Below are 25,586 nucleotides of genomic sequence, written 5' to 3'. Positions count from 1 at the left end.
TCTCCTAAAGTGCTTTCCATTCGTGCTGCCTCCTGTGTACTTCTTTTCACAGGCATCTCTCCTGATCTTTCCCTAACCAATCTTGCTGTAACAGGTGGATTATTTTATCCTCATTACTGCCCCCCACCCCCCTCCCCCTTTAGACAGGGTCTCTCTGTGTAGCCCTGGCTGTCCTAGAACTCACTTTGTAGACTAGGCTCGCCTCTAACTCACAGAGATCTGCCTGTCTCTGCCTCTTGAATACTGGATTCAAAGGTGTGCACCACCCTGCTGGGCTTCATCAACTGTCCTTATATGAAGGGCACTAGCAGGGCAAACCAGGCGGTGATCGTGAAGGCTGAAAAAGCTTCAGAGATCTGGGTTTGCATTTCCAGTCTAACACATGACAGATGAGTGGTTTGGGGCAGGTAATTTAACCTCTCTGTGACTGTTTTCCCATTTGTAAAATGAGGATAATAATACTTTTGCTAATAGGGATTTGGGAGGACTAAATTATATTGTACATAAAACGTTTGGCACAGTGCTAACTAACAATCGCCTCAAGCTAGGCTATAATAAACATCCTCCTGCCTCATTTACACACTCCAGTCTTTGTAAGTCATATGATATTAATGACCATATATCTTTCAAAGATATTCTTTGAAGCAGGGTCACGCTAAGTAGCCCAGGCTAGATTTGAATTCTTAATCCTCCTGCCTCGTATGCTGGGATTACAGGCATAAGCCACCATGGATGGATTTCTGAAAAATTTTTAGAAGAAACATTTCATATTTAAGCCTAGGAAAGATTGGCTGTCTACTTTAAATAAGTAACTGTTATTTCCTAAGGTGGAAGGGGGAGCCTTCCATCAACTGTTCATTAGATGTGGACTGTGAGCTCTGAGAGACTTCAGAAGTAAATTCACCCCTCCTTTACGATGTTCTCTTAGGGAAAGAAGAGAGCAAAACCGAAAATAACCCTCATACAAAGCAAAGTATACATCAGTGCGTCTATCAATTCAGTAAAGAGTGTGGTCTCTAAAATCTCAGCTGTGCAATGTTTAGCAAGTTATTTAACGCCTCTGTGTTACCTCACCTTTGAAATGGGGACATTCACTCAGCAGGGAGCTGTATCAGTGATTAATAGTTAAAGTGCTGGGTACTCAGTGTGTGCCAAGCACAAGGTTAAATGTACATGTGCATTACTTAAGCTCCACAGTGCTGCTCCTGCTATTATATCCATTTTTTTTTATCAATACTGTAACTAAAGGGCAAAAAGTTTTAGTTAGCTTGTCCAACATTATGTAGTTGGAAAATAGCAAACGCCACAGGAAGAATTCAACCATTTGTAAAATGTACGTGAGAATCAGATGTAGGAGAAAATGCTTTTACAACAAAGCCTAGTGCAGGGATGGTAAATAAACAGAATTGCTGTGGTCATTCAGAAATAACAGTAAATATCGAGCTCTTGGATGTTAAGTAAACAGAATTGCTGTGGTGATTCAGAAATAACAGTATATACATTCTATGCACGACCTCCAAGGAAGACTTTTTTGAAAGGTCACCTTTAAGTTAAGCCCTATTAGGGGATATCGGTAGGAGACGAATTTCAGAGTGGGGAGGAGGAGGGATATGAAGTACGAGGCAGAAGGGATTAAAAGGGGGTATGAGAGTAATTTTGATTGGGGGGATAATATTTTCTTCCCTCTAGCCAGTCACTACCGGCTCGTGCATGCGTGGTATGTGCTCCCTCAGTGCATCTCTTATCATGGCACAATGTGCTGTCCTCACCTTGCAATTAACCACTGAATAGCATTTCAGACTGACTGCAAGAACCTGTTCCGTACTGTGTAATAAGCATCCTCTCCACATGCCCCCGAGGCCGCAGACAAAGACTGCAGTCTTTCCTCATGTGTCCAGATAAGTTTTATTTTTCCTAGTATCCTGTAGGAGCCCTTCTCTAATTCACCATCCCAGCCTTGTCTCTGGTCAGGCGGCACTTAAGCCTCAACGTCTGGCACAAGCACTTACTAAAACAATGTGCCCGAACTCGGTTCTGTGCTATTTCTTGCACAGAGGAGCTTTCCCACCCGGAATGGCTGCTTGCAGCGTTTACCCCCGGGCACACGCACACACTCCCCGCGGCGTCTGCACCTGCAGGAGCCGTTTGCACGCCGCCAGCCTGGAGGAAGCGGAAGGGCTGCGAGCGGCACCCCCACCGCCATCTTGGCCGAGCAAACCGGAAGTGGCGAACCCAGACTGCGGCTGCGCGGACCTGGGCGGGTGTGGGGCTCGCCCCGACCTCTTGATGCTCCTGTCGCCGTCTTCCCTGGCCTGTTCGCGCAGTCTCTGGGGTGGCATGCGGGGCACCGCCTGCCCGAAGGCATGGGACAGAATCCTGAGAGTGAGACAGCCCTGTCGCCTCCTGCCGAGGGCGAGCCGGAAGGCGAGCCCAGGTCCTGGCCACCTCCCAATGCCATCTGATAGAACTGCCGCCGGCTCAGTGCAGTTTCTGCTGGTGAAGGACGGGAAGAAGGGCCTCACCGCAGGGTCTGAGATGGTGAACCGTGTTATCGGAGACTTAAAGGGTTTGCACCGGAAGATCACTTCAAGGGCCGCAGTACATCGCGGTACGTTTTGCTTTCCAGCTGAAATTTCACAGCTCCATCTTAAGCACCACACACCCTAACCAACAGGTTAAAACTTGAGGGATCGCAGGAGGATCTAGGAAGAGAGATGGTCCCAGATCAGGTCTCTTGTGGGGTGCTTCCATCGAAGAATCTACTTTGGGTACCCAAAAAAGGCTTATTATGGAAGGTTCTGTTCATCAGCGATGCCTTAGTTGCAGACAGGTGCCTCACACCAAACCATCGGAATATGAATTCTCTTGTACTCCCCAAAGCAACCTGGAAAATCACCAAGATGGCAGAAGTGGGGTTCTTGTCTAGGCTTCAGAAGAATGAACCTGTCCGGAGCCATAAGAGCCAGAGCCGAGGCAACATAGCGCCCACGCTCTGGCCACCCTCCACTGCTGGTGAGGGGGAGGGGGGAAGTGGCCACTGAGGGCCTCGTGGGCTCGGTAGCTAATGTCTTTGAGTTTTAAGTAATGCCATTTCTGAGAAAATTGTGAAACTTCAGTTTTTAGATCATATCTATTGCTGGGTTTTGTTACTTCTAATATATTAAACTGCTATTTATAAGTGAGATAGTTCTTTTTCCTATAGGATTTTGTTGCAGTTTTGCTGATTTTGTAAAACGGGCCGTAAAACTTTGTATTTTAATCTGGGTTCTGAATGCATTGTGCAGCATTGTATCCTTGATAGGCACGAAGGGACTCAGCAGGTTGATCAGGTGTGTGCGTGTGCATGTGTGCATGTATGTGTGCTCGGTGTGTGTGTGTGTGTGTGTAAAGCCTATTTGATGCCAAGCCTCTGACATTTTTTGTGTTTTATTAAAAATAAAAATAAAAGCCCAGTATATACCTCTGTTTGCCTATATTATAGTGCTCTAGAAAAAGTTAAAATGCAGTGAATGAGAAGCATACTCCCGTACACTTAATAAACGTGTCAAGCATCTTACACTTTGTGTTGCACAGTTAAAGACATTTGGGAGTAGAATACATCCTCTTCATCCTATTACTATTCATGGGAATAGTAAATAAACCGGAAATTACAGTACAGAGAATGAAACGTCACAAAAGGGATATATGATCTAGCTGAGGTGGTTGAATGAGGCTTGCTTAAGGTTACCTTTAATCCCCTCAGCTTTGGGGGAACCGAGGGGAAGGAATAAAGAGACGGAGGAGTTGGGAGTGGTACTAAAAACGTAAGAACGCCGATCATTTTCAGTCACATAATCCTCATTGGGAACTCTTATTCTACAGGAGTGTGTTCGAGTGCACAATGATTGTGACCATGATCAGTTTGGCCCTTCCTCCCTTCCTTCTCTTGACCCCTATAAGAGTCCCTCTTCTATCAACGCCTTCAGAAGCCAAATAGTGCCTGAGATAGGGAGTGGAAACACATCTTCCCACCAGGAAGCTCCACTTCAAGATCCGTCCCTTGAACCAGGAAATCCAGTGTTCTGTGGTTCAGTCTGCTGCTTTCCTACTTAGTGGAGACTTGTAGATACCCTCATATTCTCAGTACCCATGGAGATTAGCTCATGGCTTCTGCACTATAGACCACCAACTTTCACTCTGGGAATAAATAGTCTAGAAATTGCTAACAGGGGCCCTGAAAGGAGTGGAACTCACTAGAGATGGGCATTAGGGAGCCGCGTCCTTAGAGCGGCCATAATAGGAAGGCTGTTTTCGATTTATCAACGACTTTTTCTGCTACCTTTACATTCAGATTGTATCTCCTGGGTATGGTAAGGTTGTCAAGGAACATATTTTAGGACAGCAGTTCAGGGATTCAATGATTCAGGTCCGAGAAATCAGAACAAAGATGATTAAAAATGGCCCCTGGGTAGATCGTAATTCATGTGGAGATGACCTTACGGGTATCGAGCTAATTAAAATGGGAATAATACTTTTGCCTTTAAAGAGCAATACCTTCTCGGAGGCAGTATACTTTTGTCTTTAAAAAGCAATACCTTCTCGGAGGCAGCGGTCAGAAGCGTGAGCCTCGAGGATCGGATTACTTGATTTTGTCCCAGTCACTTTGCTCTCAAGTATCAAGACAGAACCCAGGTCTCTTCCACCCATACAAGGGTGTTTCATTCTTGTCACCATCCTCATTCTTGACTGAGTACATTGTGTGTGATCTCGGTTATCACCTCTCCAAGAACAAGTAACTCTCGAGTAATTACCTTCCTTCAGTTAAGGCTCCGTCTTTAGAGGAGTGAGGTAGAGATCACCGAATTTTACTGGTGACAAAAAACTGCTTTGTTCAGGGTCACACACGTAAAGACGTGGTAGAGACGAGACACTCATTAAGCATTCGTTACAAGCCAAAGGCACTTTCCACGGCTTTTTACAAGCACACCGCAAAGTATTACTAAGTATCTACATTTTAGATACACTAATGACTTTGATGCCACTTACTCAATGCCCCAAATGAGCCAGCTCTTCATGTTTGACCATCTTGGAGGGAAGATAGGATCTTCCATACTGAGCCAACGAGTGCAACGACTACAGAGCTGTTGCAGCCAGACAGAACGGGATTAGAGTTGAAGTCTTACTGAGTCAAGAGTTTATACTCTGCATTATTGTAGCTGTTCTTAGAGCTCTTTCCAGTCTCGAGGTGTGTATCACGGACTCATCTTTTTTCAAACACTGCAGATACAAATGAAGACTCTGTAGCTAAGGTCATCACAATAAGACATTGGCCCACGGAAATACAAAAGCAGGCGGCCTAAGGTTGGGGGTGTTTGAACTTTGATCCCAGCTCTGGATACTTTCAGGGCTCTCAGAGTGTTGGCTACACATAAAATACGCCGTCTACTCAGACTTAGCTTTAACTCTTGTAGGCCATGTTTCCTCGGTCTCCCATTTCTAGTAAGCCCAAAATTAGTCTCGTGCCACTGAGCAGCCCAGCAATATTTTGACCTGCCAACACGGTCCCAAGTGTGTTTCCAGATGGTAGTGGAAAGCCTAGCAGAACTTGTACCCTTGCCTCAGGATGAAAGATGTCCCATGTCACAGGCATCATCGTCAACATCCGAGAAGGACTGAGAGTATGGCCTCTGGGTCCATGCGTGCAGCAGACACTGGCGGGGGTAAGGGTGAGAGATGAAATTCCTGTTGTTCGTGCTCGTTCACGTGAGTGGGAAGCCGGGCCTGCCAAGTATGACTAGGAAGCAAAGCCAGTGGAGGAAAGGGTGAAGACCGCGACTCTCGTGTTGGACAATGGGAAGATATCTCAGCCGTAAGAACTCTTAACAGGGGTTTATTTTAGTGATGCTGGCCACTGAGCCCAGTCTCTGAGGCATGCCAGGTAAGTTCGCTAGCACTGAACTACATCTCCAGCCCACAGAGCCAGTATCCCAGGATGCAGCCCAGCCCGGCCTGGAATGCTACGTAGCTGTGCTAGCTTCAGACTCCTCCCTACTGGGATTACAGATGTGGCACAACACCTGGCTCTTGAGGGATTTCGGTGCCAGAGTCAGAACTCGTGACCTACTGGAGCTTGGATAGCAGGTGTTTGGAAACAACCTTGGGGTATTGCAGCTGTCCCAAGATCCAGCAGGCACACCGTGCTCCCGAGGTAGCAACTCATTTGTAACTCATACAAGTCAGGCCTCACTTCCTGGGCCCACCCCGGTTTCCACTTGGGGTAATTATCTTTCACGCCTTGGTCACGGTAGCAATTGATACTTATGTAAATTACACCTCAAATTGTGCACACCAGCAAAGATGGCAACAATTACCTCCCGGCAGAAACAAGCACAATAAGGAAGTTGGGCATCCTGAAAGTATCCTGATCAAGGCCTTTTTTAGAAGTCACGGCTAAGCGACCTTGAACAAGGATTCCTATTCTCAGTGCAGGACCAAGAAACAGTGATGGAAGAGGAGGTCGAGACATCCAGGCCCCACACCCCGGTCTACCAACTGAAATGAGACTTTGACCGCCTCCTAGCCGATAACTACAGCAGCTAGCGATTGCCAAGCCTTTGTGCTGAGAATGTGAGGTAGAGTCCACACTGTCAACACTGAGATCCCATCGGAAAACCCCAGGAAGGAATATTTCTACCATTCTCTCAATACTCAAGTTGAATGCCTGGGCTACTTAGCGGGGCCCTGTCTCAAGGAGAAGGAAAACAAAGTGGGGCTGAGAGGGGAGGAAGGGAATGCTCAGGTACTGCCCATGCAGTCCATCCTGGGCATCTAGACTGGGCTGGGAAATAGAAGCCATTGGCCGGATGAGATAGTTGGCAAGTTGGCTTCTCTGGTTGAGGACTCCAAGAGGAAGCCCGCTTCCGAGGGATGGTGCCCCTGAGACATCTCCAGGGCATCTTGTGTCCATGTGGTGAGGGAGGAGCATCCAGTACCTGAGCCATACCTGAAACTAAACTAGAAGCCATACCCGGCTCCTGAAACACATTGACCTCCCCTCCAACCCCACTTTGCCTATGGATAACAAGATGGCCTCAACTGGGGTTTTAACCTCTCCTACTTTGGGGTCTTTGACGCAGACACCTGCAAGACTAGACTTAGGAAGAAAGCTACCAAAGCTCCTCCCACTGTATCTGCTACACGAAGGATACTGTTGTTATGACATGTATCACTCACTCGACAGATATGCATTGGGCAACCTCTAGATGGCCAGCATGCACACAGGTTACAACAGAGGACAAAGTGGAAACCATTCTTGTCCTCAAAGAGCTCATGAGCAAGGGGAGAGTAAAACTAGGTTTACACAGCATGCAGCACAGTGACCTAGGTTGTAAGGCGGGGGGCGATGTAAGGACTGGGGAGTGTGTGGGTGAGAACTCAGAGAATTCCTAGGAATTCTAAGAAGTGGCATTTGAGTCACAAACAAAGCAGGAAGTATAGATGCTGACTCCAGGTGAGTGTGGGGATCCTTGGCAGAGGGACTGCCAAGCCTGAAGGAAGCAGCAGGCCAGGTGTGTCCAGAAACAGCTCCAGCAGGGGTCAGTGGGAGGGTCGGGTGGGAGAGGTTTCTTAGCTAAGGAGGCAGCAAGGCTGGTGTTTGTTGATCTGCACTTTTGCTGACCCAACCCTGTACCCCAGAGCTACTGTAAGGCCCACCTTAGAGACACAGCTTCGGCTGAACCTGGAGGGCGTGGGCGATGAATCTATTCTTCATAGCTTGGGCTTTTCTAATTTATAAAAACACAAAGAGAAGGGGATGATAGTGTGTGAGTGAGTGTGTGTGTGTGTGTGTGTGTCTGTGTGTGTGTGTGTGTGTATGTGTGAGTGTAGTATGAGTGTATGTACATGTGAGTGAGTGTGCGAATGGGTGTGAGTGTACATGTGAGTGTAGTGTGAGTGTATGTACATGTGTGTGAGTGTGTGTGTACGTGTGAGTGAATGTATGTGAGTGAGTGTGTATGTGTGAATGTGTATGTGTGAGTGTGTGTACACGTGTGTGGGTGTACATGTGAGTAAGTGTGTGCGAGTGAGTGCGAGTGTACGTGTGTGTGAGTGTGTGTACATACTACATGTGTGTGTGAGTGTGTGTACACACTACATGTGGGTGGGTGGGTGTGTATGTGTGAGTGAGTGTATGTGAGTGAGTGGGTGTGAGTGTAGTGTGTGTGTACATGTGAGTGAGTGTGTGTACATGTGAGTGAGTATGTACGAGTGAGTGTGAGTATGAGTGTGAGTATACATGTGTGTGTGTGTATATTATATAGTGGATTACCTCTACTGGTAGCAGTGGGAAGTAGCCATGATTAGCAGTGTGATTAGCAGTGTGTAATGGTTCTCCATGTCCAGCATGGACAATTACCTGAGTATAAATGACCTGTGCGATTTGTTGTCGTTTGTTAGATTTACTTATTTTTAAGCCTTTATTCATTCATTTATTTAGATTTTTATTTGTTTGTTTTATGTGAATACACTGTCTTCAGACACACTAGAAGAGGGCATCAGATCCCATTTCAGATGGTTGTGAGCCACCATGTGGTTGCTGGGAATTGAACTCAGGACCTCTGGAAGAGCAGTCAGTGCTCTTAACTGCTGAGCCATCTCTCCAGTCCCTGATTTACTTAGCAACAAATGCTCTTTTTTTTTTTTTTTTGACACACGGTTTCTCTATGTAGACTAGGACTGGCCTTGAACTCAGACAGCCAGCTGCCTCTGCCTCCTGAGTGCTGGGATTGAAAACGTGGGCCACCACCACCCAGCAACAAACACTTTTAACTGCTGATCATCTCTGCAGACCTCTACTTGAGGCATTCACTGTGAGCTTCAATTCACGGTGTCACCACATGGAATATTCTCTTGGGATTTCTTGTGGCTCTCTGTCGGGCTTTGTTGCGTTTGTTTGTTTAGATTTTGAGACAGGATCTCATGTAGCCTACCCCAGCGGCAAACCTGTATGTAGCCAAGGATGATCTTGAACTCCCGATCCCCTTGTCTCCACCTCCTACGTGCTGATTCTAGCTGTCTATTTGAGACTCCCAAATAGAATAGCTTGCATGATGCCACATTTGTACACTGCACTTCTGTCTTGGGCTCATGGAAGCCCATCAAAGAGTCCTGCAGGAGATGCCACTTGTGGGGTCTCCAGCTTTCATGCACGCTCTCTTCATGTCACAATATGTCACCTAGACCTCAAGGTAATGGTGCCAGGGTCCTTCCAACTTCCTCAGGAAGGCCACTCATCTCTGCTTGCTGTCTCTTACAGCAACTTACCTGACTTCTGCAGAAAACAGCCGTTCTCATGGAGACAGAATTAGGTTCTCTCCCAGTTCTCAAACTTCAGGGAAGGGAAAGAGAAGAGAAGGTGGTATCTTCTCCCAAGGCGTGGCTGTGTGCTTTGCTGAACCAGAAGTTAGCATCAGGCCAGCAGTGACCATTCAGTCATATTCAGTTTGTGACAATTTTCCCAAAACAAAGCTACTCACCTCAGAGTTGGATTTACTAGTAATTGAACTTACGAGTCCTGGCTGACTGCTAGCAATTTGGAGCAGCCCTTCATCCTAAATGCTAAAGTTGTGAAAGCCACGGGATGAAGTTGAGCCAGAGCCAACATGCAGCTCGAAGACTGGGAATTTAGATAAAAGACAGGATGGGAGAAAGGGATTCCAGGCAAGAGAAGCAACTATTAAATGCTATTAAAGTTGGTGTCTGGTGTCCTGGAAACAATGAGGACACCCCTCAGGATTGAGCCTCAAGTCTGTGGCTGGAGAGAGCAGTTGAGAAGCAGTGGAGGAAGAGGGCACTGGGTATTTGATGGTGCTGGAGGGAAGCTGATGGGCCAATGGATGGGCTGGGAGGTAGGGAGGGAGGTATGTAGACCTTTGCAAGGGTCCAAAGGAAAATAGGTGACAGCATTACCAGGGTGACCATGGCAACAGAAACTCCATGGGAAAGGGCGAGTGGGGACAGATAACTTGAGATGACGTGACAGTTAAGGGTAGGAAATGAAATGGGGAGCTGTGAAGTGCAGCCCAACATTTTCTAGCCAGGGCGAACGCAAGGCTACAGCTGTTACCGATCATCAGAGCCCACGCTTACATAGAGCTAGCAGGAGCAAGGAGATCGGCATAGTTGTTGTACATTGACGGCCTTGCTGGGGTGGACATTCAGTGAGCACTTAGAAATAAGACAGAGGAGGGGTACTGAGCACTGGGGAAAGATGCCCAGAGTCATCTCATCAGGGGACACAGCCCAAACCATGGCTCTGTCTTAGAGAGAGTGGACAGGACGGAGAGCAGGAAGTGGGCCCATTCTCCTTGTTTCTTTTAAAGGAAGAAAGGGTCTTGGGGAAAACCAGCATGCTCATCAAGCAGTGTGGTCTCATCCCTGCCTATCGGGGGCTGGTCCTGGACGTCCTTCCAGATCCACTTCTACAAATGACCTAGGGTTAGAAGAAGGTCTCGGAAGGAGGTGGCACGGCCAGGGCATTGCAAAGAGAGAAGTGGGCAAAGAGAGGATGAGTGGTTTTAGGAGGGTGTCAACAAGGGGGTAGTCAAGGACTATTTGAGGAATGAAAGGCAGAACTGTGGCCAGAATGTCATTGCAGCTGGATGGATGTACAAGGCTTGCCAGGGCTTAAATGGGTCAGTTCTGAGAAGTGTCAGTAAGCAGCTTTTCCTTCCCCCAATTAGTCACCATCGTCGTTTGGGATGGAACTGTTAGCCAGACCTTGGCATTACCACAACACGAGCTATACATCCCGAGGAGAAGAAGTTCTCACTGGAAAATAATGTACATGTGGGGCACCTTACCCAGACACAGAACAGAATCCCCTCAACTCTGAAGGAAACTTGAAGAAAACTGCTCATTTAGCAATGACCATAGCCATGCACCATGCTTGATGTCGAAGTGTTTGTTTTTACTCTAGCAACAGTGGTGCAAGTAGGCGACTGTTTTCTGATTTTATGGGTTACTGACACTCGGCAAAGGCTTTGCCTGAGATCACCCGGCTGGAAGATGGCAGGCGGTTCCTAACCCAGGTCTGCATGTTCACGTACATGCCTCTCTTCATCCCGGGTGTATGCGCGCCCGGTGGATTCACACATGCCTGTCCCTCCAGATGTAAAAAATTCTCTGCAGAACAGAAGGCCCTGCAGGTTTTTGGTTTCTTCGTGGATGTATCCCAAGTCACTAGACCAGGGTCTGGCGTATAGTACACACCCAGAAAACATGTTGTTGTGGTTAAACAGAGTAAGTAAATACACGCAGAGAGACATTCAGCTGTACCCATGGGTGCCTGCATGTGCTCGTGTGTAGATCTAACCTGTCGGAGAGGCCCTTTCAGAGCTGTGCCTGCTGATGGGTGGGTGCCCACTGTGGGGGTGCCTAATGGGGGGTGGGTGCCCGCTGAGGGGTGGGTGCCCGCTGGGGGATGACCTGGTGCCATTAGCCCCCTGTGATCTCTCACTCTGCTTCCTGAGCAGGCCAGACTGGCCCACCAGCCTTTTTCCAAACCTTTGCATAGCATGCTTCCTTATTTCTTTTGCTCAGTCAAAACAAAGAAAGTCTCTAAAAGATCTTTACTGATAGAGAAAGCAGCAAGTGATTCCCAGCTCCTGCTTGGCTGTGTTTGCAGAGCCAGCTCCCTAAGCCCTGAATCTGGCCAAGCCAGGCTTTGAATCGGGTCCTGCGGGGGCCTGGCACAGCTGCCCTATCTGGGAGTGGCTTCTTTTCTTCCAGATTCCGATTCTGCTGCTGATCTCGGGGCTGACTGCCAATCTGCACTGTCCTTGCGATCTACTGAGCCCTCAGATTGGACACCTTGCTGCCCCGACCAGGACCACTCAGCCGCACTGTGCCCGTCGTTTCTTAGAACTAGCTTTCACTGTCATCCAGCCCCAGACTGCCTGGAGCATCTCCTGCCCCACCCCTTGGCCCCATCACTCTGCCCTTTAGGTTTCTAGTCTATTTGTAAAGCCAAACTGAAGATATGCTTGAGCCCAGGAAATAACTCAGTCCTTCCCAGCCCTGGTTATTCAAACGCTTACCACCTTCTTCCTCCGGACCACACACACCACCACCACCACCACCACCACCACCATTAACTCTGATGATTCCATATCAGACTCTGAACCAGTCTGTCAATATCCCTGTGGACTCTGTCGTCAAATGTCAATGCCTAAGACCACCCACGACGTGCTGAGTCGTCATTTCTGTGGGTGAGGTTCAGAAACCAGCACTTTCAACAAACGTCCCAGAGTCCAAGAAATACCACCCCAAACTGTCCACACCTTCGTATGCACAGAAGAGTTAAAACATTTATTGAGCATTTACTATGTGCCACGAAGTACTTTCTCATACTCACTTGTTTGACTTTTAAAATGGCATCCATCTGTAAAGGAATGGTGGGAAAGTCGGGAATAGAACCTAAGGTCTTGGAACTTCTGAACTGGCCACATTCCCTCTAGGACAGAAGTGTATACTGACTCCACTTCCCAGCTCACACAGCACCCCCAGTCTAACCTCTCACCAATGAGGAGACCGCGACAGTGTCTGGGGAAGGCCTTGGCATCTTCCATGCCCATAGTCTCTCCTAGACATATGTGAGCTAAGAGCCAGTAGCCACAACCAGCAAGACCAGGAACTTGGCAAACAGCAGTACTGAGGCTCTGGCAACCTTCGGGCCGTGTGGTCTAGCCCTGGCTGCTATGGTGAGGATGTCATGGCAGACCTCACCACCAAAAGCACTGGAACCTGCCCACAGCTTCCACAACCCAGTACAAGAAGCCCTGGGACCTAAGACCCCTGACAGGACCCTCCTGGAATGCCACAGCCAGAGAGCAGATGTGCTCAAAGCCTGCTCCAAAAACTAGTCTTCTTAGGAATCTGCCGCGGGGGTTGGAAGGGATGGAAAAACAACCCGAATACCATAACACAGAAAAGTGATCCAAATAAAAAGCAGCGACTGTGTATCTGGAAGGAATAAACTGAGGAGGAGAGGCGCGGAGTTGTGCAGCGTGGCCATAAGGCTGCCAACCTTGGCGGCCTGAGGCAGGGGCTGGGTGGCGCCACCAACTGGCCACAGGGCTGTCCCAGCCAGGGCTGGGCTGCGGGAAGAGCAGACCCCGGCCGGCCGACTGGGCGTAAGGGAAACCTCTCCAGCATCCCCCTTCCTGGGAATCCACACACGGGGCACTGCAGCGCCTAGAAGGCTTCGGAAGAAGTGGAGTGCAGCTTTGGAGCCTCAGCCTCGGAGCAACCTGCCTGGGCGCGGTGGGTTGTGGGTGGGCGGTCCCCACGAAGTTCATTTAAAGGTCTGTTGGGACCTGACCCTTGATTGTGTTTGCCAACAGCACCCTGGTGTACCAGGGATGCATTTTCAGATGAGAGTCAGGGAAACATCGAGAAGATAGGACAGATTGATTCTCCAGGTCGTTCTTAGGATCCCCGATCTCCCCGTCTGGGAAGGGGACACGTTGCGCTTTTCCTGGGTACTTCAGGCTCACAGAGCTGGTGTTAGCTGTGGGAAGCTGTGCTTGAACTCCCGCTTCCCTTCAGAGCCACGGCACACATGCAGAATAGGATATCCGCTCACACTGGTGAGCCTACCCCAGCTGCTTAGCGTTGTTGCCATTTTACAGATGAGCAAAGTAAGGAGAACGGAGTTAAGGAACCCTGAGAGCTGCCGGATAGAGGACTTGATCCTTGTTGCTATGGGACATAGTCAAATGGACATTTTATCCGGGGACTGGGACGGGCAGCATTATGGTGGGTGAGCCCAGTATGGAGGTGGTGTCTAGACATCCTGGGAGGGAAGACTGTACGGACACACTAGCTGCAGGTGGCAGAGATTCTACTTGGGCTTCAGGCAGATTAGGAGGTTCTGAGTGAGCTGGCCTAATCCTGAAAGAACCAAAGCCCTCAGGGTCTGTGGCAGCCTAGAGGCTAGAATGGCTAATCCAGAGCCTGGGGGAGCAACGGTTTGTAATCCCGGGGTCATAAAGGGTCCAGGCAGGAGCTCAGCGTAGCACACGTAGCACACGGATGAGCCTACCTTGGGAAGAAGCTGGGCTGAGAAGCCCAGTCCAGGCACTAGATTGGCCCAAGGATAAATCCACAGTTACGTCTGAGTCCTCCTCATACATGGCCCAAATGGGCCTTCTAAAAGGCTTGACCGGGGGCAAGAGAGCTCACTCAAGGGCTAAGAGCATTTGCTGCTCTTCCAAAGGACCAAGGGTTCAATCCCCAGCACCCACCTACATGGCAACTCACAACTGTCTATAACTCCAGTTCTAGGGGATCTGACGCCCTTACACAGACATACATGCTGGCAAAAACACCAGTGCACATCGAATAAATAAATAAATAAATAAATAAATAAATAAATAAATAAATAAATAAGTTAGATTCAAGTTTAGAAAGAGAGCTGAGGAATGGGGTCCTAGGGTCTCTTACTAGCTATGTGACCTCGGGGTAGGCACTTACCTTTGCTCTGTTGGAAAACCAAGCTTAGGAGGAGGGCAGAGGGTTATTCCTACATCAGCCCTGTTCAGTCCCATCCTGGCACTGCCTCTGTAAAGCCTGGGTCTATGGGACTGAGCAGCTCCCTGGAGTGTGCTGAGCCCTCGTAATACCTCCCCTTAAAGACCAGCAGGAGTGGGTGTTGCCCTGTCAGGACTGTGGACTTCTTCAGGGGCTCAGAGAAGGGCTGGTAAGTGAGAAATAAAGACCTAAAAGAACAAACCTTACCGGGACAGCTTCCTAAAGTATCACCTGGCCATCTGGGTCCTCAGGAGGGCATATCTTTATTGTACTTTTTCTTTAAATAAAGTGAAGCTTTTCTTTTTAATTTTTTTTTTAAATTTTATGTGCATTGGTGTTGTGACTGCACGTGTGTCTCTGTGAGGGGCGTCAGATCCCCTGGAACAGGAGTTACAGACAGTTGTGAGTTGCCGTGTGGAGCCATCTCTCCAGCCCCTTGACGTTCCTAGGGTTTGGGGCTAGCCTGACAGTCTCCAGCAGCATTGAGATAACCCTCTCAGCAGCTTTCCACTGATTTATATGACATGCTGGGCTGGAAAAGCAAAAGCTACGGACTCTGAAGCGGCCGGACCTGGGCGTAGATAAGCACATTGCTATTCTGAGACCATCAAGAGAATTCTGCAGATGTCATCGAGAAGGTACCGGCTCAGTCCAGGAAGGAGCGAGGAAACACGCAGTTGCCACATTGGACTGCGCTCACATACTCCGCAGCCAGTGTGACTTGTCCTCCAGGCCAGCGCTATCTGTGCCTCGTGGCAGCCCACTTGCCAGCTCCCACCTAACGCGTCCCAGAGAATCATTGTCCTCTGGCTCCTTTCCTACCCACAAATTCCTTTGTCCGGCCTTCCAGAAGTTTCTTCAGGAAAAGCTTCCCACGAGCTCTAGCTGTCCCCCTCCCTGCTGCCAGCTCCATAAAGCGGGCTGACTCCTATGGGAGTTCTACATTTTGGGGAAGTGTGATTCATGGGGAAAGAACTCTCTCTAACCTCTGCCGTGACCCCCAAAACCTGTGGCTAATACCGAGTGATCTAAATCTCGCAAAGCTCATAAACGGGAGAGGCGCTCGGCATTGAGCTGTGAAGAAGGGCCTCTGGCCAGCCAGCCCCTGCCTTCCCGCTGGCACCAGTGGCCCTCCCCTGAAACCCTGCACTCTTCTTGGCAGCTTCTTCAAGGACCCACGGCCCAGAGCCCCTGGCTGGAAGGGATGTTTGCCAGGCCTCTGGTGGCCAGCCAGTCCATAGCTGGTCCCAGAATCCCTGCCCCTGTGGTCCTGGCAAGAAACACCTCAGTTGAACAAGCAAGAGAGACGCTGAGAAACAGACATCTAAAAAGACAGCGTTCTCGATGGGAAAAACAGTGGGACAGAAACACACTTGTGAGTTATTAGATGGGCGGTCTGAGGAGCTTATGTCCATCGTAGATGTGGCTGCCACAGGCCGGACTCAGACTGAGGCATCTGGAAGTTTCCCTGAAAAATATATGAACAAAATCCATTTCTCCTCCCTGTGCAAATGGCGTTTGGAGGAACTAATGTGTGTTATCGGCAACTAGCATGATACGTTTGTGCCCTACACAGCCAGCACACCTCTCCCGTAGTAACCAAGGAGGCCATGTCTGTACAACGCCTCGCACGGTGCCCGATGTTTCGTTTTATAACTGGAGTCCTACTGGGATAGGAGGCAGCAGGGAGAGAACTGTACACGGTGGTCCAGAACCTTGTCTGAGGGGTCTGCCTGCTGCACCCCGGGGGCCTGGGAGACCTGGGACTAGGGTTTCACGTCAGGAAGTTGGCTGGCTGTGCTGGACATTTGGGTTGCTGCTGTCGCTCACGCTGAAAATAGAGCCTCTGTGCAGCTGGTCTCTAGGCGAAGGGAAGGGCAGTGGCAAAATTTAACTGATGGTGGCTTCAGGACACACAGTTGGGTACACCCATCCCCCAACTGCATCCCATACGGCCAGCGCTGCCACTGCTTCCCATGACAATTTGGAAATCAAAGGCTCTTGAAACAAGTTTTCAGCACTGCCTCCCACCCCCCACTCCCACCTCCACCCCACTAGTGAGTAGACAGCCCTGAGCCATTTCTCCCTGAGGCAGGAACATAAGGAAATATGCCAGGGGCCATCAGCTCCTCCGATTTTAGCCAGCCTGCACCTGTACCACCCGTTCTATCAGGGCGCCAACAAGGCCCCTTCCCTTGGCTTAGACTCAAGACAGAAGAGGGAGTTCCTGTCCTGTGCTCAGTGTAGGTGGCTGGTAGCTTCCTGGTAAACCTTTCCTGAGATTCCCCTCCCCTTCTCCTACCTCCAACTCCCATGACTGGGCTACACAGAAGAGGGATGAGGCAGGGGACTGAAGGTTGAGACTGGCTTTTGGAGAGGAGTGAGCGGTGTCCTGTTGAAGGCCACCCAATGGTGCAGGCGTGAATCCAGCAGAGGGCCACACCCCTGAGCCAACTCCCTTAGCACCGAGGCCTCTCCAACTCACACCCAACTCACACCCAACACCCATGAAAATGACCTACTTCTGTCTTTTGTCAAATGTTCACTCTCTTCACAAAGAGTCAAGGGGAGCTGCCTTCAGTGTGCACAGGGGCTTCAAGCTTCCGGTGCCAGGGGCTCTACACGGCTGGGCCTTCCTATGTCTTCGCATTTTTGGCTGATTTCATTTTGGTACTGAAGGTGGAACCTGTGACTTCCCACACTCTCTGGACAAGAGTTCTGTCTCTGAGCTACATCACTGCACCCTCACGCTTAATTACAGGATATGGGGCTAGGCGACAAGGTTTAACCACTAACTGTGTCATCGTTTACCCTTCTGAGACTAAGTGGTCTCCATTTGTCAGCTAGAGGTATTGTCACTCAACGGGTTGCCGTCACCAGGAGTAAATAAAACGAACGTGAGGATGTGCTTTCCAAACTGGAGTGCCACATGACAAAAATGATCATCAGTAGGGCTGGAGAGGTGGCTCAGCGGTTAAGAGCACTGACTGCTCTTCCAGAGGTCCTGAGTTCAGTTCCCAGCAACCACATGGTGGCTCACAACCATCTGTAATGAGATCCGATGCCCTCTTCTGGTGTATCTGAAGACAGCTACAGTGTACTCATATGCATAAAATAAATAAATCAAAAAATGTATTTATAAAAAAATTATCATCAGTATGCTGTTCAAGTCTATAAAAGTAGCCTTTATACCCAGAAGTATGTTGCCAAACTTGTGTGTGTGTGTGTGTGTGTGTGTGTGTGTGTGTTTCAGAGAAATACCCCAAGGCCCTCTGGCCTGGAGTCTGGCAAGCACTAATGCTTACTCTTTGGACCACCAGAGGCCAAGAGAGAGGGCCAGTGGGATGCTATTACAGCCCTCACCTAGGAAAGGACAAGCTTCTCTTCCCAGGGAAGGATGCACCTCACTCCTGAGGGATTAGAAAATGTCCCTCAGTGATAGGCTTTGCATTCTTGGCCCCCAGCTTCCTGTCCTTGTTCTCTGCTTTCTACGTGGATGCAAAGTGAACAGCTCTCTCGTACCACATAGTCATACCATGATGTTCTGCCCAAGCACACGAGGCCGAGTGACCGTGAGCTGAACCCTCTAAATGTTAGAGTCTAAAACCATAAGCCAAGCAATTCCTTCCTTTCTTTTCCTGTCAGACACTTGGGCACAATGGTAAAAAGGTAACACACACCCCACACACAATGACACGCAAAATTTTGAGAGGCAGGAAAGGCCAAGTAGCCAGCCTGAATCAACATGGCTCTCCCCAGAGAGGCCAGCTCCTAAAGTTGAGTCCTGGGTCTTCCTCTGACCCAAGAGCCTGGTCAGGGGGGCTAAGGAGACCAAAGCCCAAGGGATAGCTATTGTTTGTTGAGCCTGTGCGAGGCTCTTTACAACTGTAGTCTTCCTTGTGTTCCTCATCACAGCCCTGTGAGGTTGGTTGTTAAGCTCTTTGTTGTCTGAGACACCATCTGAGGTGATTTTCCCAAGAGCCCTAATTCCGTAAGCAGTAAAATTGGACAAAACTTGAACCAGGGTCCAAGTCCAAAGCTTAAAAGCACTCTACCTTTCTGTCTGTTCTATTTGGAGACTGGCCCACTTGGCAGATTAGGCTGGGTAGCTTCGAGGTGGGGTCCCCCCAACCACCCCCAAGAGGAGAGAGAACGGCAGAGGAAAAGCATGTTTACTCTGGGCAGCCGCAGTTCTGGACACCTTCTGGTCCTACAGACAACAGAGGAGGTCCATCGAAGAAGGGTCAGGGTGCTGTGCACTGGCGCTTGGGCCTCCAGGAGGATGAGTCATCTGCAGTGCTGGCTTCCCACCTCCCTTTTTGCTGCATGCGGAATGACAGGGGTCTGTCTGATTGTGAAGTTCACAGATTCCTGTCCCTGGGCAGAGCTGAGGGACAGAGAGGAAGCCAGGGCCAGACTGTTGTACGGCAAGCTCCAGTCATCACCACAGGATAGTCACTGTGAGCTCTTCAGCAACTCCTTCAGGCCCACCACCTCTTCCCTCCTCGTCGCTTAGGAAAGGAGAGTACACAAGGAAAGCCGGACAGTCTCACAGGGCAGAATATGGCCAAACACTGTTCTCGCTAGAATGGGCCCCAGAGGAACTTCTTATATTGAAGAAGTTGGTATAGAAAATTTGGCAAATGGAAAAATAATTCTGGCAACACCATGAGAAGACACAGTTACTTGAGGCTGAGGCCTCAATCCCTGGGTCCCGAAGGATGAACTGAGAGACCTGACGCCCACAGGCTATCCTCTGACATGTTCCAGGGTTCACATGTGCTTACACACACGTGTACTTAGATAATTAATTACCCGATCAATTAATTTTAAACAAGAAAGGATTTTCTGTAGTTTCATGATATCCTGGTGACATTCTCATGCCCCTCCCTTGTCTCACTACTTCTTTTCCTTCTCTCTCTCTTCTTTATTTTTAAAACTTCTAAGAGTTGTAATAATTCTACGACTTCTGAAAGGGGGATCCAGAATGCCTACTCTTTTCTTTCTTTTCTCTTGTTTCTTTTCTTTACTTTTCTTTTCTTTTCTTTTTTAAGTCAGGGCTTCACTGTGGTCCAGGATGGCCTGAGATTCACTATGTGGCTGGCCTAGGATGACTTTGAATTTCTGATCTTTAGGCCTCTACCTCCTTAGTTCTGGGCTTCCACAGCACGCACCACCACAGCAGACTTCAGTCCAGGGCTTTGTCCATGCTATGCGAACCACTAAGCTCCATCCTGAGCTCCGGTTTTAGAATCCTGCAGGTAACTCCAGTCATGGCTGGGGTGAGAAAGTCCCCACTTAGGAGCATTTAGCATTTGCTAAAGCCATTGATGGTAGAACATTGAATCCCATTTACCAAACTTATAATAGAACCCCCTTTTGTTTTGGTTTGAGGTGGGGTCCAGTTTGACCAGTCAGCCTCCTACCTCAGCCTCCTAACTGTTGGGATGACAGGCGTTCAACACCACCTGTTTTGACAAGAACAAAATTACACGACTCAGAGCTGGTCCAGAAAATCCAGACAACTCTTAGTTGCAGCAGAGTAGAAGAGAAACCTGTGGGAGGGAAAAGCACAATTAATGTGGGGTTAAGGCACCTGCCGCCCACCCAGGAGCCCCCAGAAGCATATCCATTTGCCTACATGGTCCTACAGGACCTGCGCTGCCAACATAGCTCATCCAGGGTTCTGTCAGGAGCCCCTTCTGTGAGGAATGTTAGGTTAGAAGTTGAGTGAGGAGCCCTTGCCATCTGCCTGCTGTCCTTTTGAGAACCTTCTGGAGAGGCAATCTCAGTTCCCGCCCACCAGCCTGCTCAGCGATCTGTATCACCAGATGAGGTGCACCAAGGTTTGCTCGCTACTTACCAAAACCTACTGGCAGGATTTGAGACCTGCTGCAAACGAGAAGGCTCCAGCTTTGTCCCTAGAAGTGTATGTTTCATTGACTCGAGAATTTGAAGCCAGTACCACCTGGTCTGGCTCTCATTCTGGGGTCAGACTCACCTGGGGTCAGTTCTTCCTTGACTCCTCTCCACGTATTAACGTCATCCCCTCCTACCTTTCTAAGCTTGGCTTCCTCTTTAGAACAGGGCTGGCCAGGTGTGCCTTGCAGAGCTGTGGAACGGAGTAGAAAGGAGATGTATTAAGTGCCATCCTTTGCACAGCTTTCACAAGTCCTGGCTCATAAAGTGGTACGAAAACTGGGAAATATGAAAGGCCTTGCGCATACACCCGAGCACTGAGGGGTGAGGGTGAACAGCCTGCCTAGAGCAAGTTTCACGCTCAGCTGGGCAGTAGAGTGTTAGAGTCTGGTGCTGCCTGGGCCTACCGTGACCAGAAGGTTGCCTGGGCGTTGGGCACATTTAAAAACCTACCCAGGTGCCATAGGTGCCATACTGTCACCAGGCTCAGGAAATACTACGTGAGGGAGTGTTTTGAATGTCATCCGAGAGGAAAGGGAAGGACACGATCCTGTATTATAACTGGCTTGTGCTGTTCCCTTTCAACCCTCAGCTCCCCGGGTACTCTCAGTGACCAAAGCCACGTTCATCCTATGTGAAAGGAAGGGAAACAGGTTTGCAAGGGGATCCACAAAGCATTACTGAAAGGGATCCATCCCCCTAGCCCAGGTTCACCGTGATGCATGGAGCCCTAGAGCACACCATCTAAGAGAAACACAGTGTCCCGAGACCGATGCTGTGGCCCGTGCAGGAAGAAGCGGAATGTCAGGACCGACTTGAAGCAGAAGAACGGGCAAGATCTCAGCGATCATGGCAGACCTCGCTGGTCTCCTCCTGAACATGGCCTCCCCCATTCAAAAACAGGGAAAGCTGGACTCCGAGATTGTTAGAGGATTTTGGAGATGGAAATGCTTTCCTAGAAATCCACGTGGCCCAGTGTCCTCTGGATAGGGAAAGAAAAAGGTGTCAAGTGCATTGAAGGGAAAATTAAATATGGTACATTGCTCGACAAGGGCAGTCCAAAGACAAGGTCATTTACAGCAAATGCACTGACTTAGTTCTGAGGGAAACTATGAATGCAGATGACCCAGACCTGCAAAGGCCCAGTGAGGTGATTAAAGCAGCAACAGAAAAAGACAAGAGCAGCCTTGGAGAAGTCTGTGTCTCAGAAGGTTGCTGCAACCATGCCAGCTCGTGCAGCTGACAAGCTGGCTCCCGCTCACTACATATGCTACGTGGAGGAGCGTTCGATTCTGGAGCCAAACAGAGGGTCATTCGGATGGTAGAAATGCAGAAATGGAGCCTTCAAGATTCAAGATTAGTAAGAAAATTCCCCGGGGACCACCTTCTCCTCCTGCACCTGTAATGCCCTCTCCTCCCCCTCAGAAGAAGAAGGCAGCAGGAGTGGAAGACCCCGCCCTGGATCTCCAAGTGGAAAGTGGAAGACCCCGCCCTGGATCTCCAAGTGGAAAGTGGAAGACCCCGCCCTGGATCTCCAAGTGGAAAGTGGAAGACCACTAAGGGGTATACGATTCCATTAGATAAACGGCTGGCTGCTGACGGAGGAGGACCTCAGACTGTCCACATAAATGAGAATTTTGCCAAAGTGGCTGAGGCGCTGTACATTGGATCGGAAGGCCCGGGGAGCAGTGGAAATTCGAGCCCAAGTAGAGAGAAAGATGGCTCAAAAAAGAAAAGGAGAAATGGGCAGAGAAACTTAGAGAAGTGGCCCAGAAAGCCAGAGAGAGAAACCCCCATGTGGAAAAAGAGGACTGAGAGGCCCGGGAAAGGTGTGAAATCTGTCAGGACAGGCGAAAAGAGAGGCAGCAGGAGTGGAACCTTTCCGGGGCAGCTCTTGATAAGAGGTCCAAACAAGGACAGAGAAATGAACATCGAGATATCGATGGAGTCATTGCTCTGGCTGTGCCCAATCCTCGAGTTTCCAGTGAAGTCCAGCATGACCAAAGGCTCTTCAACAAGTCCAAGGGTACGGACGATGGCTTTGCAGATGGAGAAGATGGAATTTACAGTTTATGGTGAGGCCTGGAGAGGTGGGGAAGGTCACCTTTCAAACGGGCCCAGGACAAGGACAAGGACATGGAGGGTGATGACCTTAGAACCAGGACAGAGACCAACAGATTCCTTCCTGATAAAGAGGTTTCTGGTTCAGACTGTAGACAGAGAAGGACCAGGTCAGTTTCAGGAAGATCCTTTTGGTTTGGACAAGTTTTTGGAAGAGGCCAAACAGCACGGTGGTTCTAAAAGACCCTCCGATGGCAGTTGCCCCAAGGAACATGAACATGAAGGCAAGAAGCAGAGGAAGGAGTAGACGGGCCTCTTGACCCTAAAGCTGACATATTCGGCAGAGGACTGCCTGGTCTGGCCTCTGTGAGAGAAGATGCACCTAACCCTCGAGAGACTGGAGACCCCAGAGTATGGGGAGGCCTGGCGGGTGGGGGTGGGGGTGTCTTCCTCTTGGAGACAGGAGAAGAGGAATTGTCAGAGAGATGACCAGAAGGGAGATAACAACGGAACTGTTAAAAAAAAAAAAAAAAAGATTAAAGATAAAAAAACAAATCTGGTGACAGATCCCAGCACTCCTTTTTATTCCAGGAGATAGAATCGTCCAGTATTCTATTTCTGAGCAGTTTTTTTTTTTTTTTTTTTTTTTTTTTGTAAAGACTGGGTTATGTTTGTGCTTTTCCAATCTTGCAGCCCTTACAGAAAGCACTGCCCCACACAGAATTGAGACACTTCCTTGCGTGTGACACTAATCCGGGGTGAAATTTCCCGTAAGAACTTCACGAATAACAGCACCCAGAGCGGTGAGTGGGATAAGGTTCACGCACGGGGACTGGGCTAGCAGAGGCGTTTGCCCTGCTGTGCTCTTCTACCGTGCAGTGGGGAAACCAAGGTCTGGCTTAGTGTAGCTTGTTTCATATAAAGACATTTAGAAAAAAGGGGGGGGGCTGGAGAGATGGCTCAGTGGTTAAGAGCACTGACTGCTCTTCCAGAGGTCCTGAGTTCAAATCCCAGCAACCACATGGTGGCTCATAACCATCTGTAATGAGATCCAATGGCCTCTTCTGGTGTGGCTGAAGACAGTGATAGTGTGCTCATCTATAATAAAATAAATCTTTTAAAAAAAGAAAAGAAACACAATGCAAGCTACCAATAGGAATATATATATATATATATATATATGGCTGCTGCATAAAAATAAACAAATAAATAAATAAACGAAATGGAACGGAACAATAATTTTAAGTGGTGTGATCAAATGATGTTCTTTACTTAGGCCAATCTCTCCATAACATTACCATTTTAATGTGAGAAATTCGTACACATACACATGCTATTTTGGGCTTTTGAGTCAGGTCTCCCTAAGTAACTTGGGCTGGACTTGAGCTTACTAGCCCTGCCTGGCCTTGAACACATGATCCTTCTATGTAGACCGTAAGTGTTACTTACCATCGCAGACAATATAAAAACTAACAAGCTGGCTTACATTACTTTTTTTTTTTAAATACCAAATCTTCAAGATCTGGTATGTATTTTACACAGTGTCATCTCAATTGACAGTAGCGTCAAGGGGCCAGTGGCTATCATATTGAACTAATGTTGAGCTTGTATACGACTGGATAGATCATAAGAAGAGCTGGGAAGGACCCATGCACAGGGGCCGAAGGGTTTCAAGTTAGACCAGTGGCAGCTGGGAGTAACCACAGGTTCTTGAAAATGTCCTGCAGCATGTAAGGGGACTCCTACCTGAACAGTTTGGAGGCTGCCCACAAGCTAGAAGGAAACATCCCAGAATAATGGAGACCTAAGAACACTCTGGCCTCACCTGGGACTAGAGGTCACTTAAGTAGGCTCTACAGTGTGGATTTCCCTCATGAAGGAGGTGGACAGGCCATCCCAGTTCTGGTTGAAAGAAAGCTGTGGGGACCCCGAGGCTGTTTTATGGTTTTTCTGGCTCCTTGCTCTGAGGCAGTCACACCAGATCCTTCCTTTGCTCCCCACCACTCCCTCGGCCATAAAGGGTAATGAAGCTCATGTTAAAATAGTTACATGAAACCCACTCATTTGAAAGGGCACCTGCTTTAAAGGCCAAATTTCCTGAGCCCAGGTTTATACATTAAGCTACAGAAACCCCTAATTAATTCAGACCCCACTCACTCTGAATTTGGGAGAAATTCTGCCTCTGGCTGGTCTGAAGCCTTTCCTTTCCCACTATCTGTGAAGAAACAGTTTGCTAAGCAAATAAATAGTTCAGGCAGGATCACAGAGGCAGGGCTGGCTCACTTCACTGTTTTCAAGAACTTTAAAAAGTCGCTTGAGCAGTCCTATTCCCAGAAAGTTAATGAGGTCATTACAGCTGCTCCCTACCTTCAAACAGTTCTGTTTCCCAAACTCCCTGTGAACTGATGTGGCCCTTGGAGGGGTGAGTCCCACTGTGCTCGAACGTATCACCGAGTGAGCGCATCGTAGGTGCTCAGTGTTCGCTGAATGAATGGAAGTTGTCACAAATAAACTCTTCTTTCAGGTGAGAACGCTAAGGTTCAGAGAAGTCATTTGTAAGGCACTCGGTCGGTGTAAAAGGGCTCAGAGCATCCCTAGAGCGGGACCAGCCAGGCTGCCAGTAAGAAGCGATCCAGGGTGTGAGGGCGTGCATGGTGCGGGGGGGACCCTTCCACTCTGTTACACTATTACAGTGTTAGCCCAGCAACAATGGCTGGCTGAATTCTTGAGGAGCAACACCAAAACCCCTGATTGTTCTTTTATAATAGCCTTTCCCCTGGGTACAGGAATCAGGCTGTGACCCTGGCCTCCAGCAATGGGCGGACTTTGGGGTGTCAGGGACAGAGCAGATCAATTGTCACCCTGCAGGAGAAGAGCTGAAAAAGGAAGGCTACTCCAGACAGATCTGGACCAAGTTGCTCCTGGATCCTCGTTCCCCAGGAAGGATGGGTTTTGTTCTCCAAGCTTTCCCTGGCCTCAGATCCGGGTGGGGTGGGGGGCAAATTTTGTCCGCTGAGTCCTTTTCCCTGATGAGG

General features: G+C 49.0%; 1 pseudogene; it reads left to right on the top strand.

Annotated features, from left to right (window-relative positions):
* The first annotated feature begins 2,073 nt into the window (after positions 1-2,073).
* LOC116897757 lies at positions 2,074-22,858 on the top strand (annotated as a pseudogene).
* Positions 22,859-25,586: the final 2,728 nt, after the last annotated feature.

This window comes from Rattus rattus, chromosome 4 (genome assembly GCF_011064425.1).
Source record: "Rattus rattus isolate New Zealand chromosome 4, Rrattus_CSIRO_v1, whole genome shotgun sequence".
Lineage (NCBI taxonomy): Eukaryota > Metazoa > Chordata > Mammalia > Rodentia > Muridae > Rattus > Rattus rattus.
This window is presented reverse-complemented; position numbering and strand designations above follow the sequence as displayed.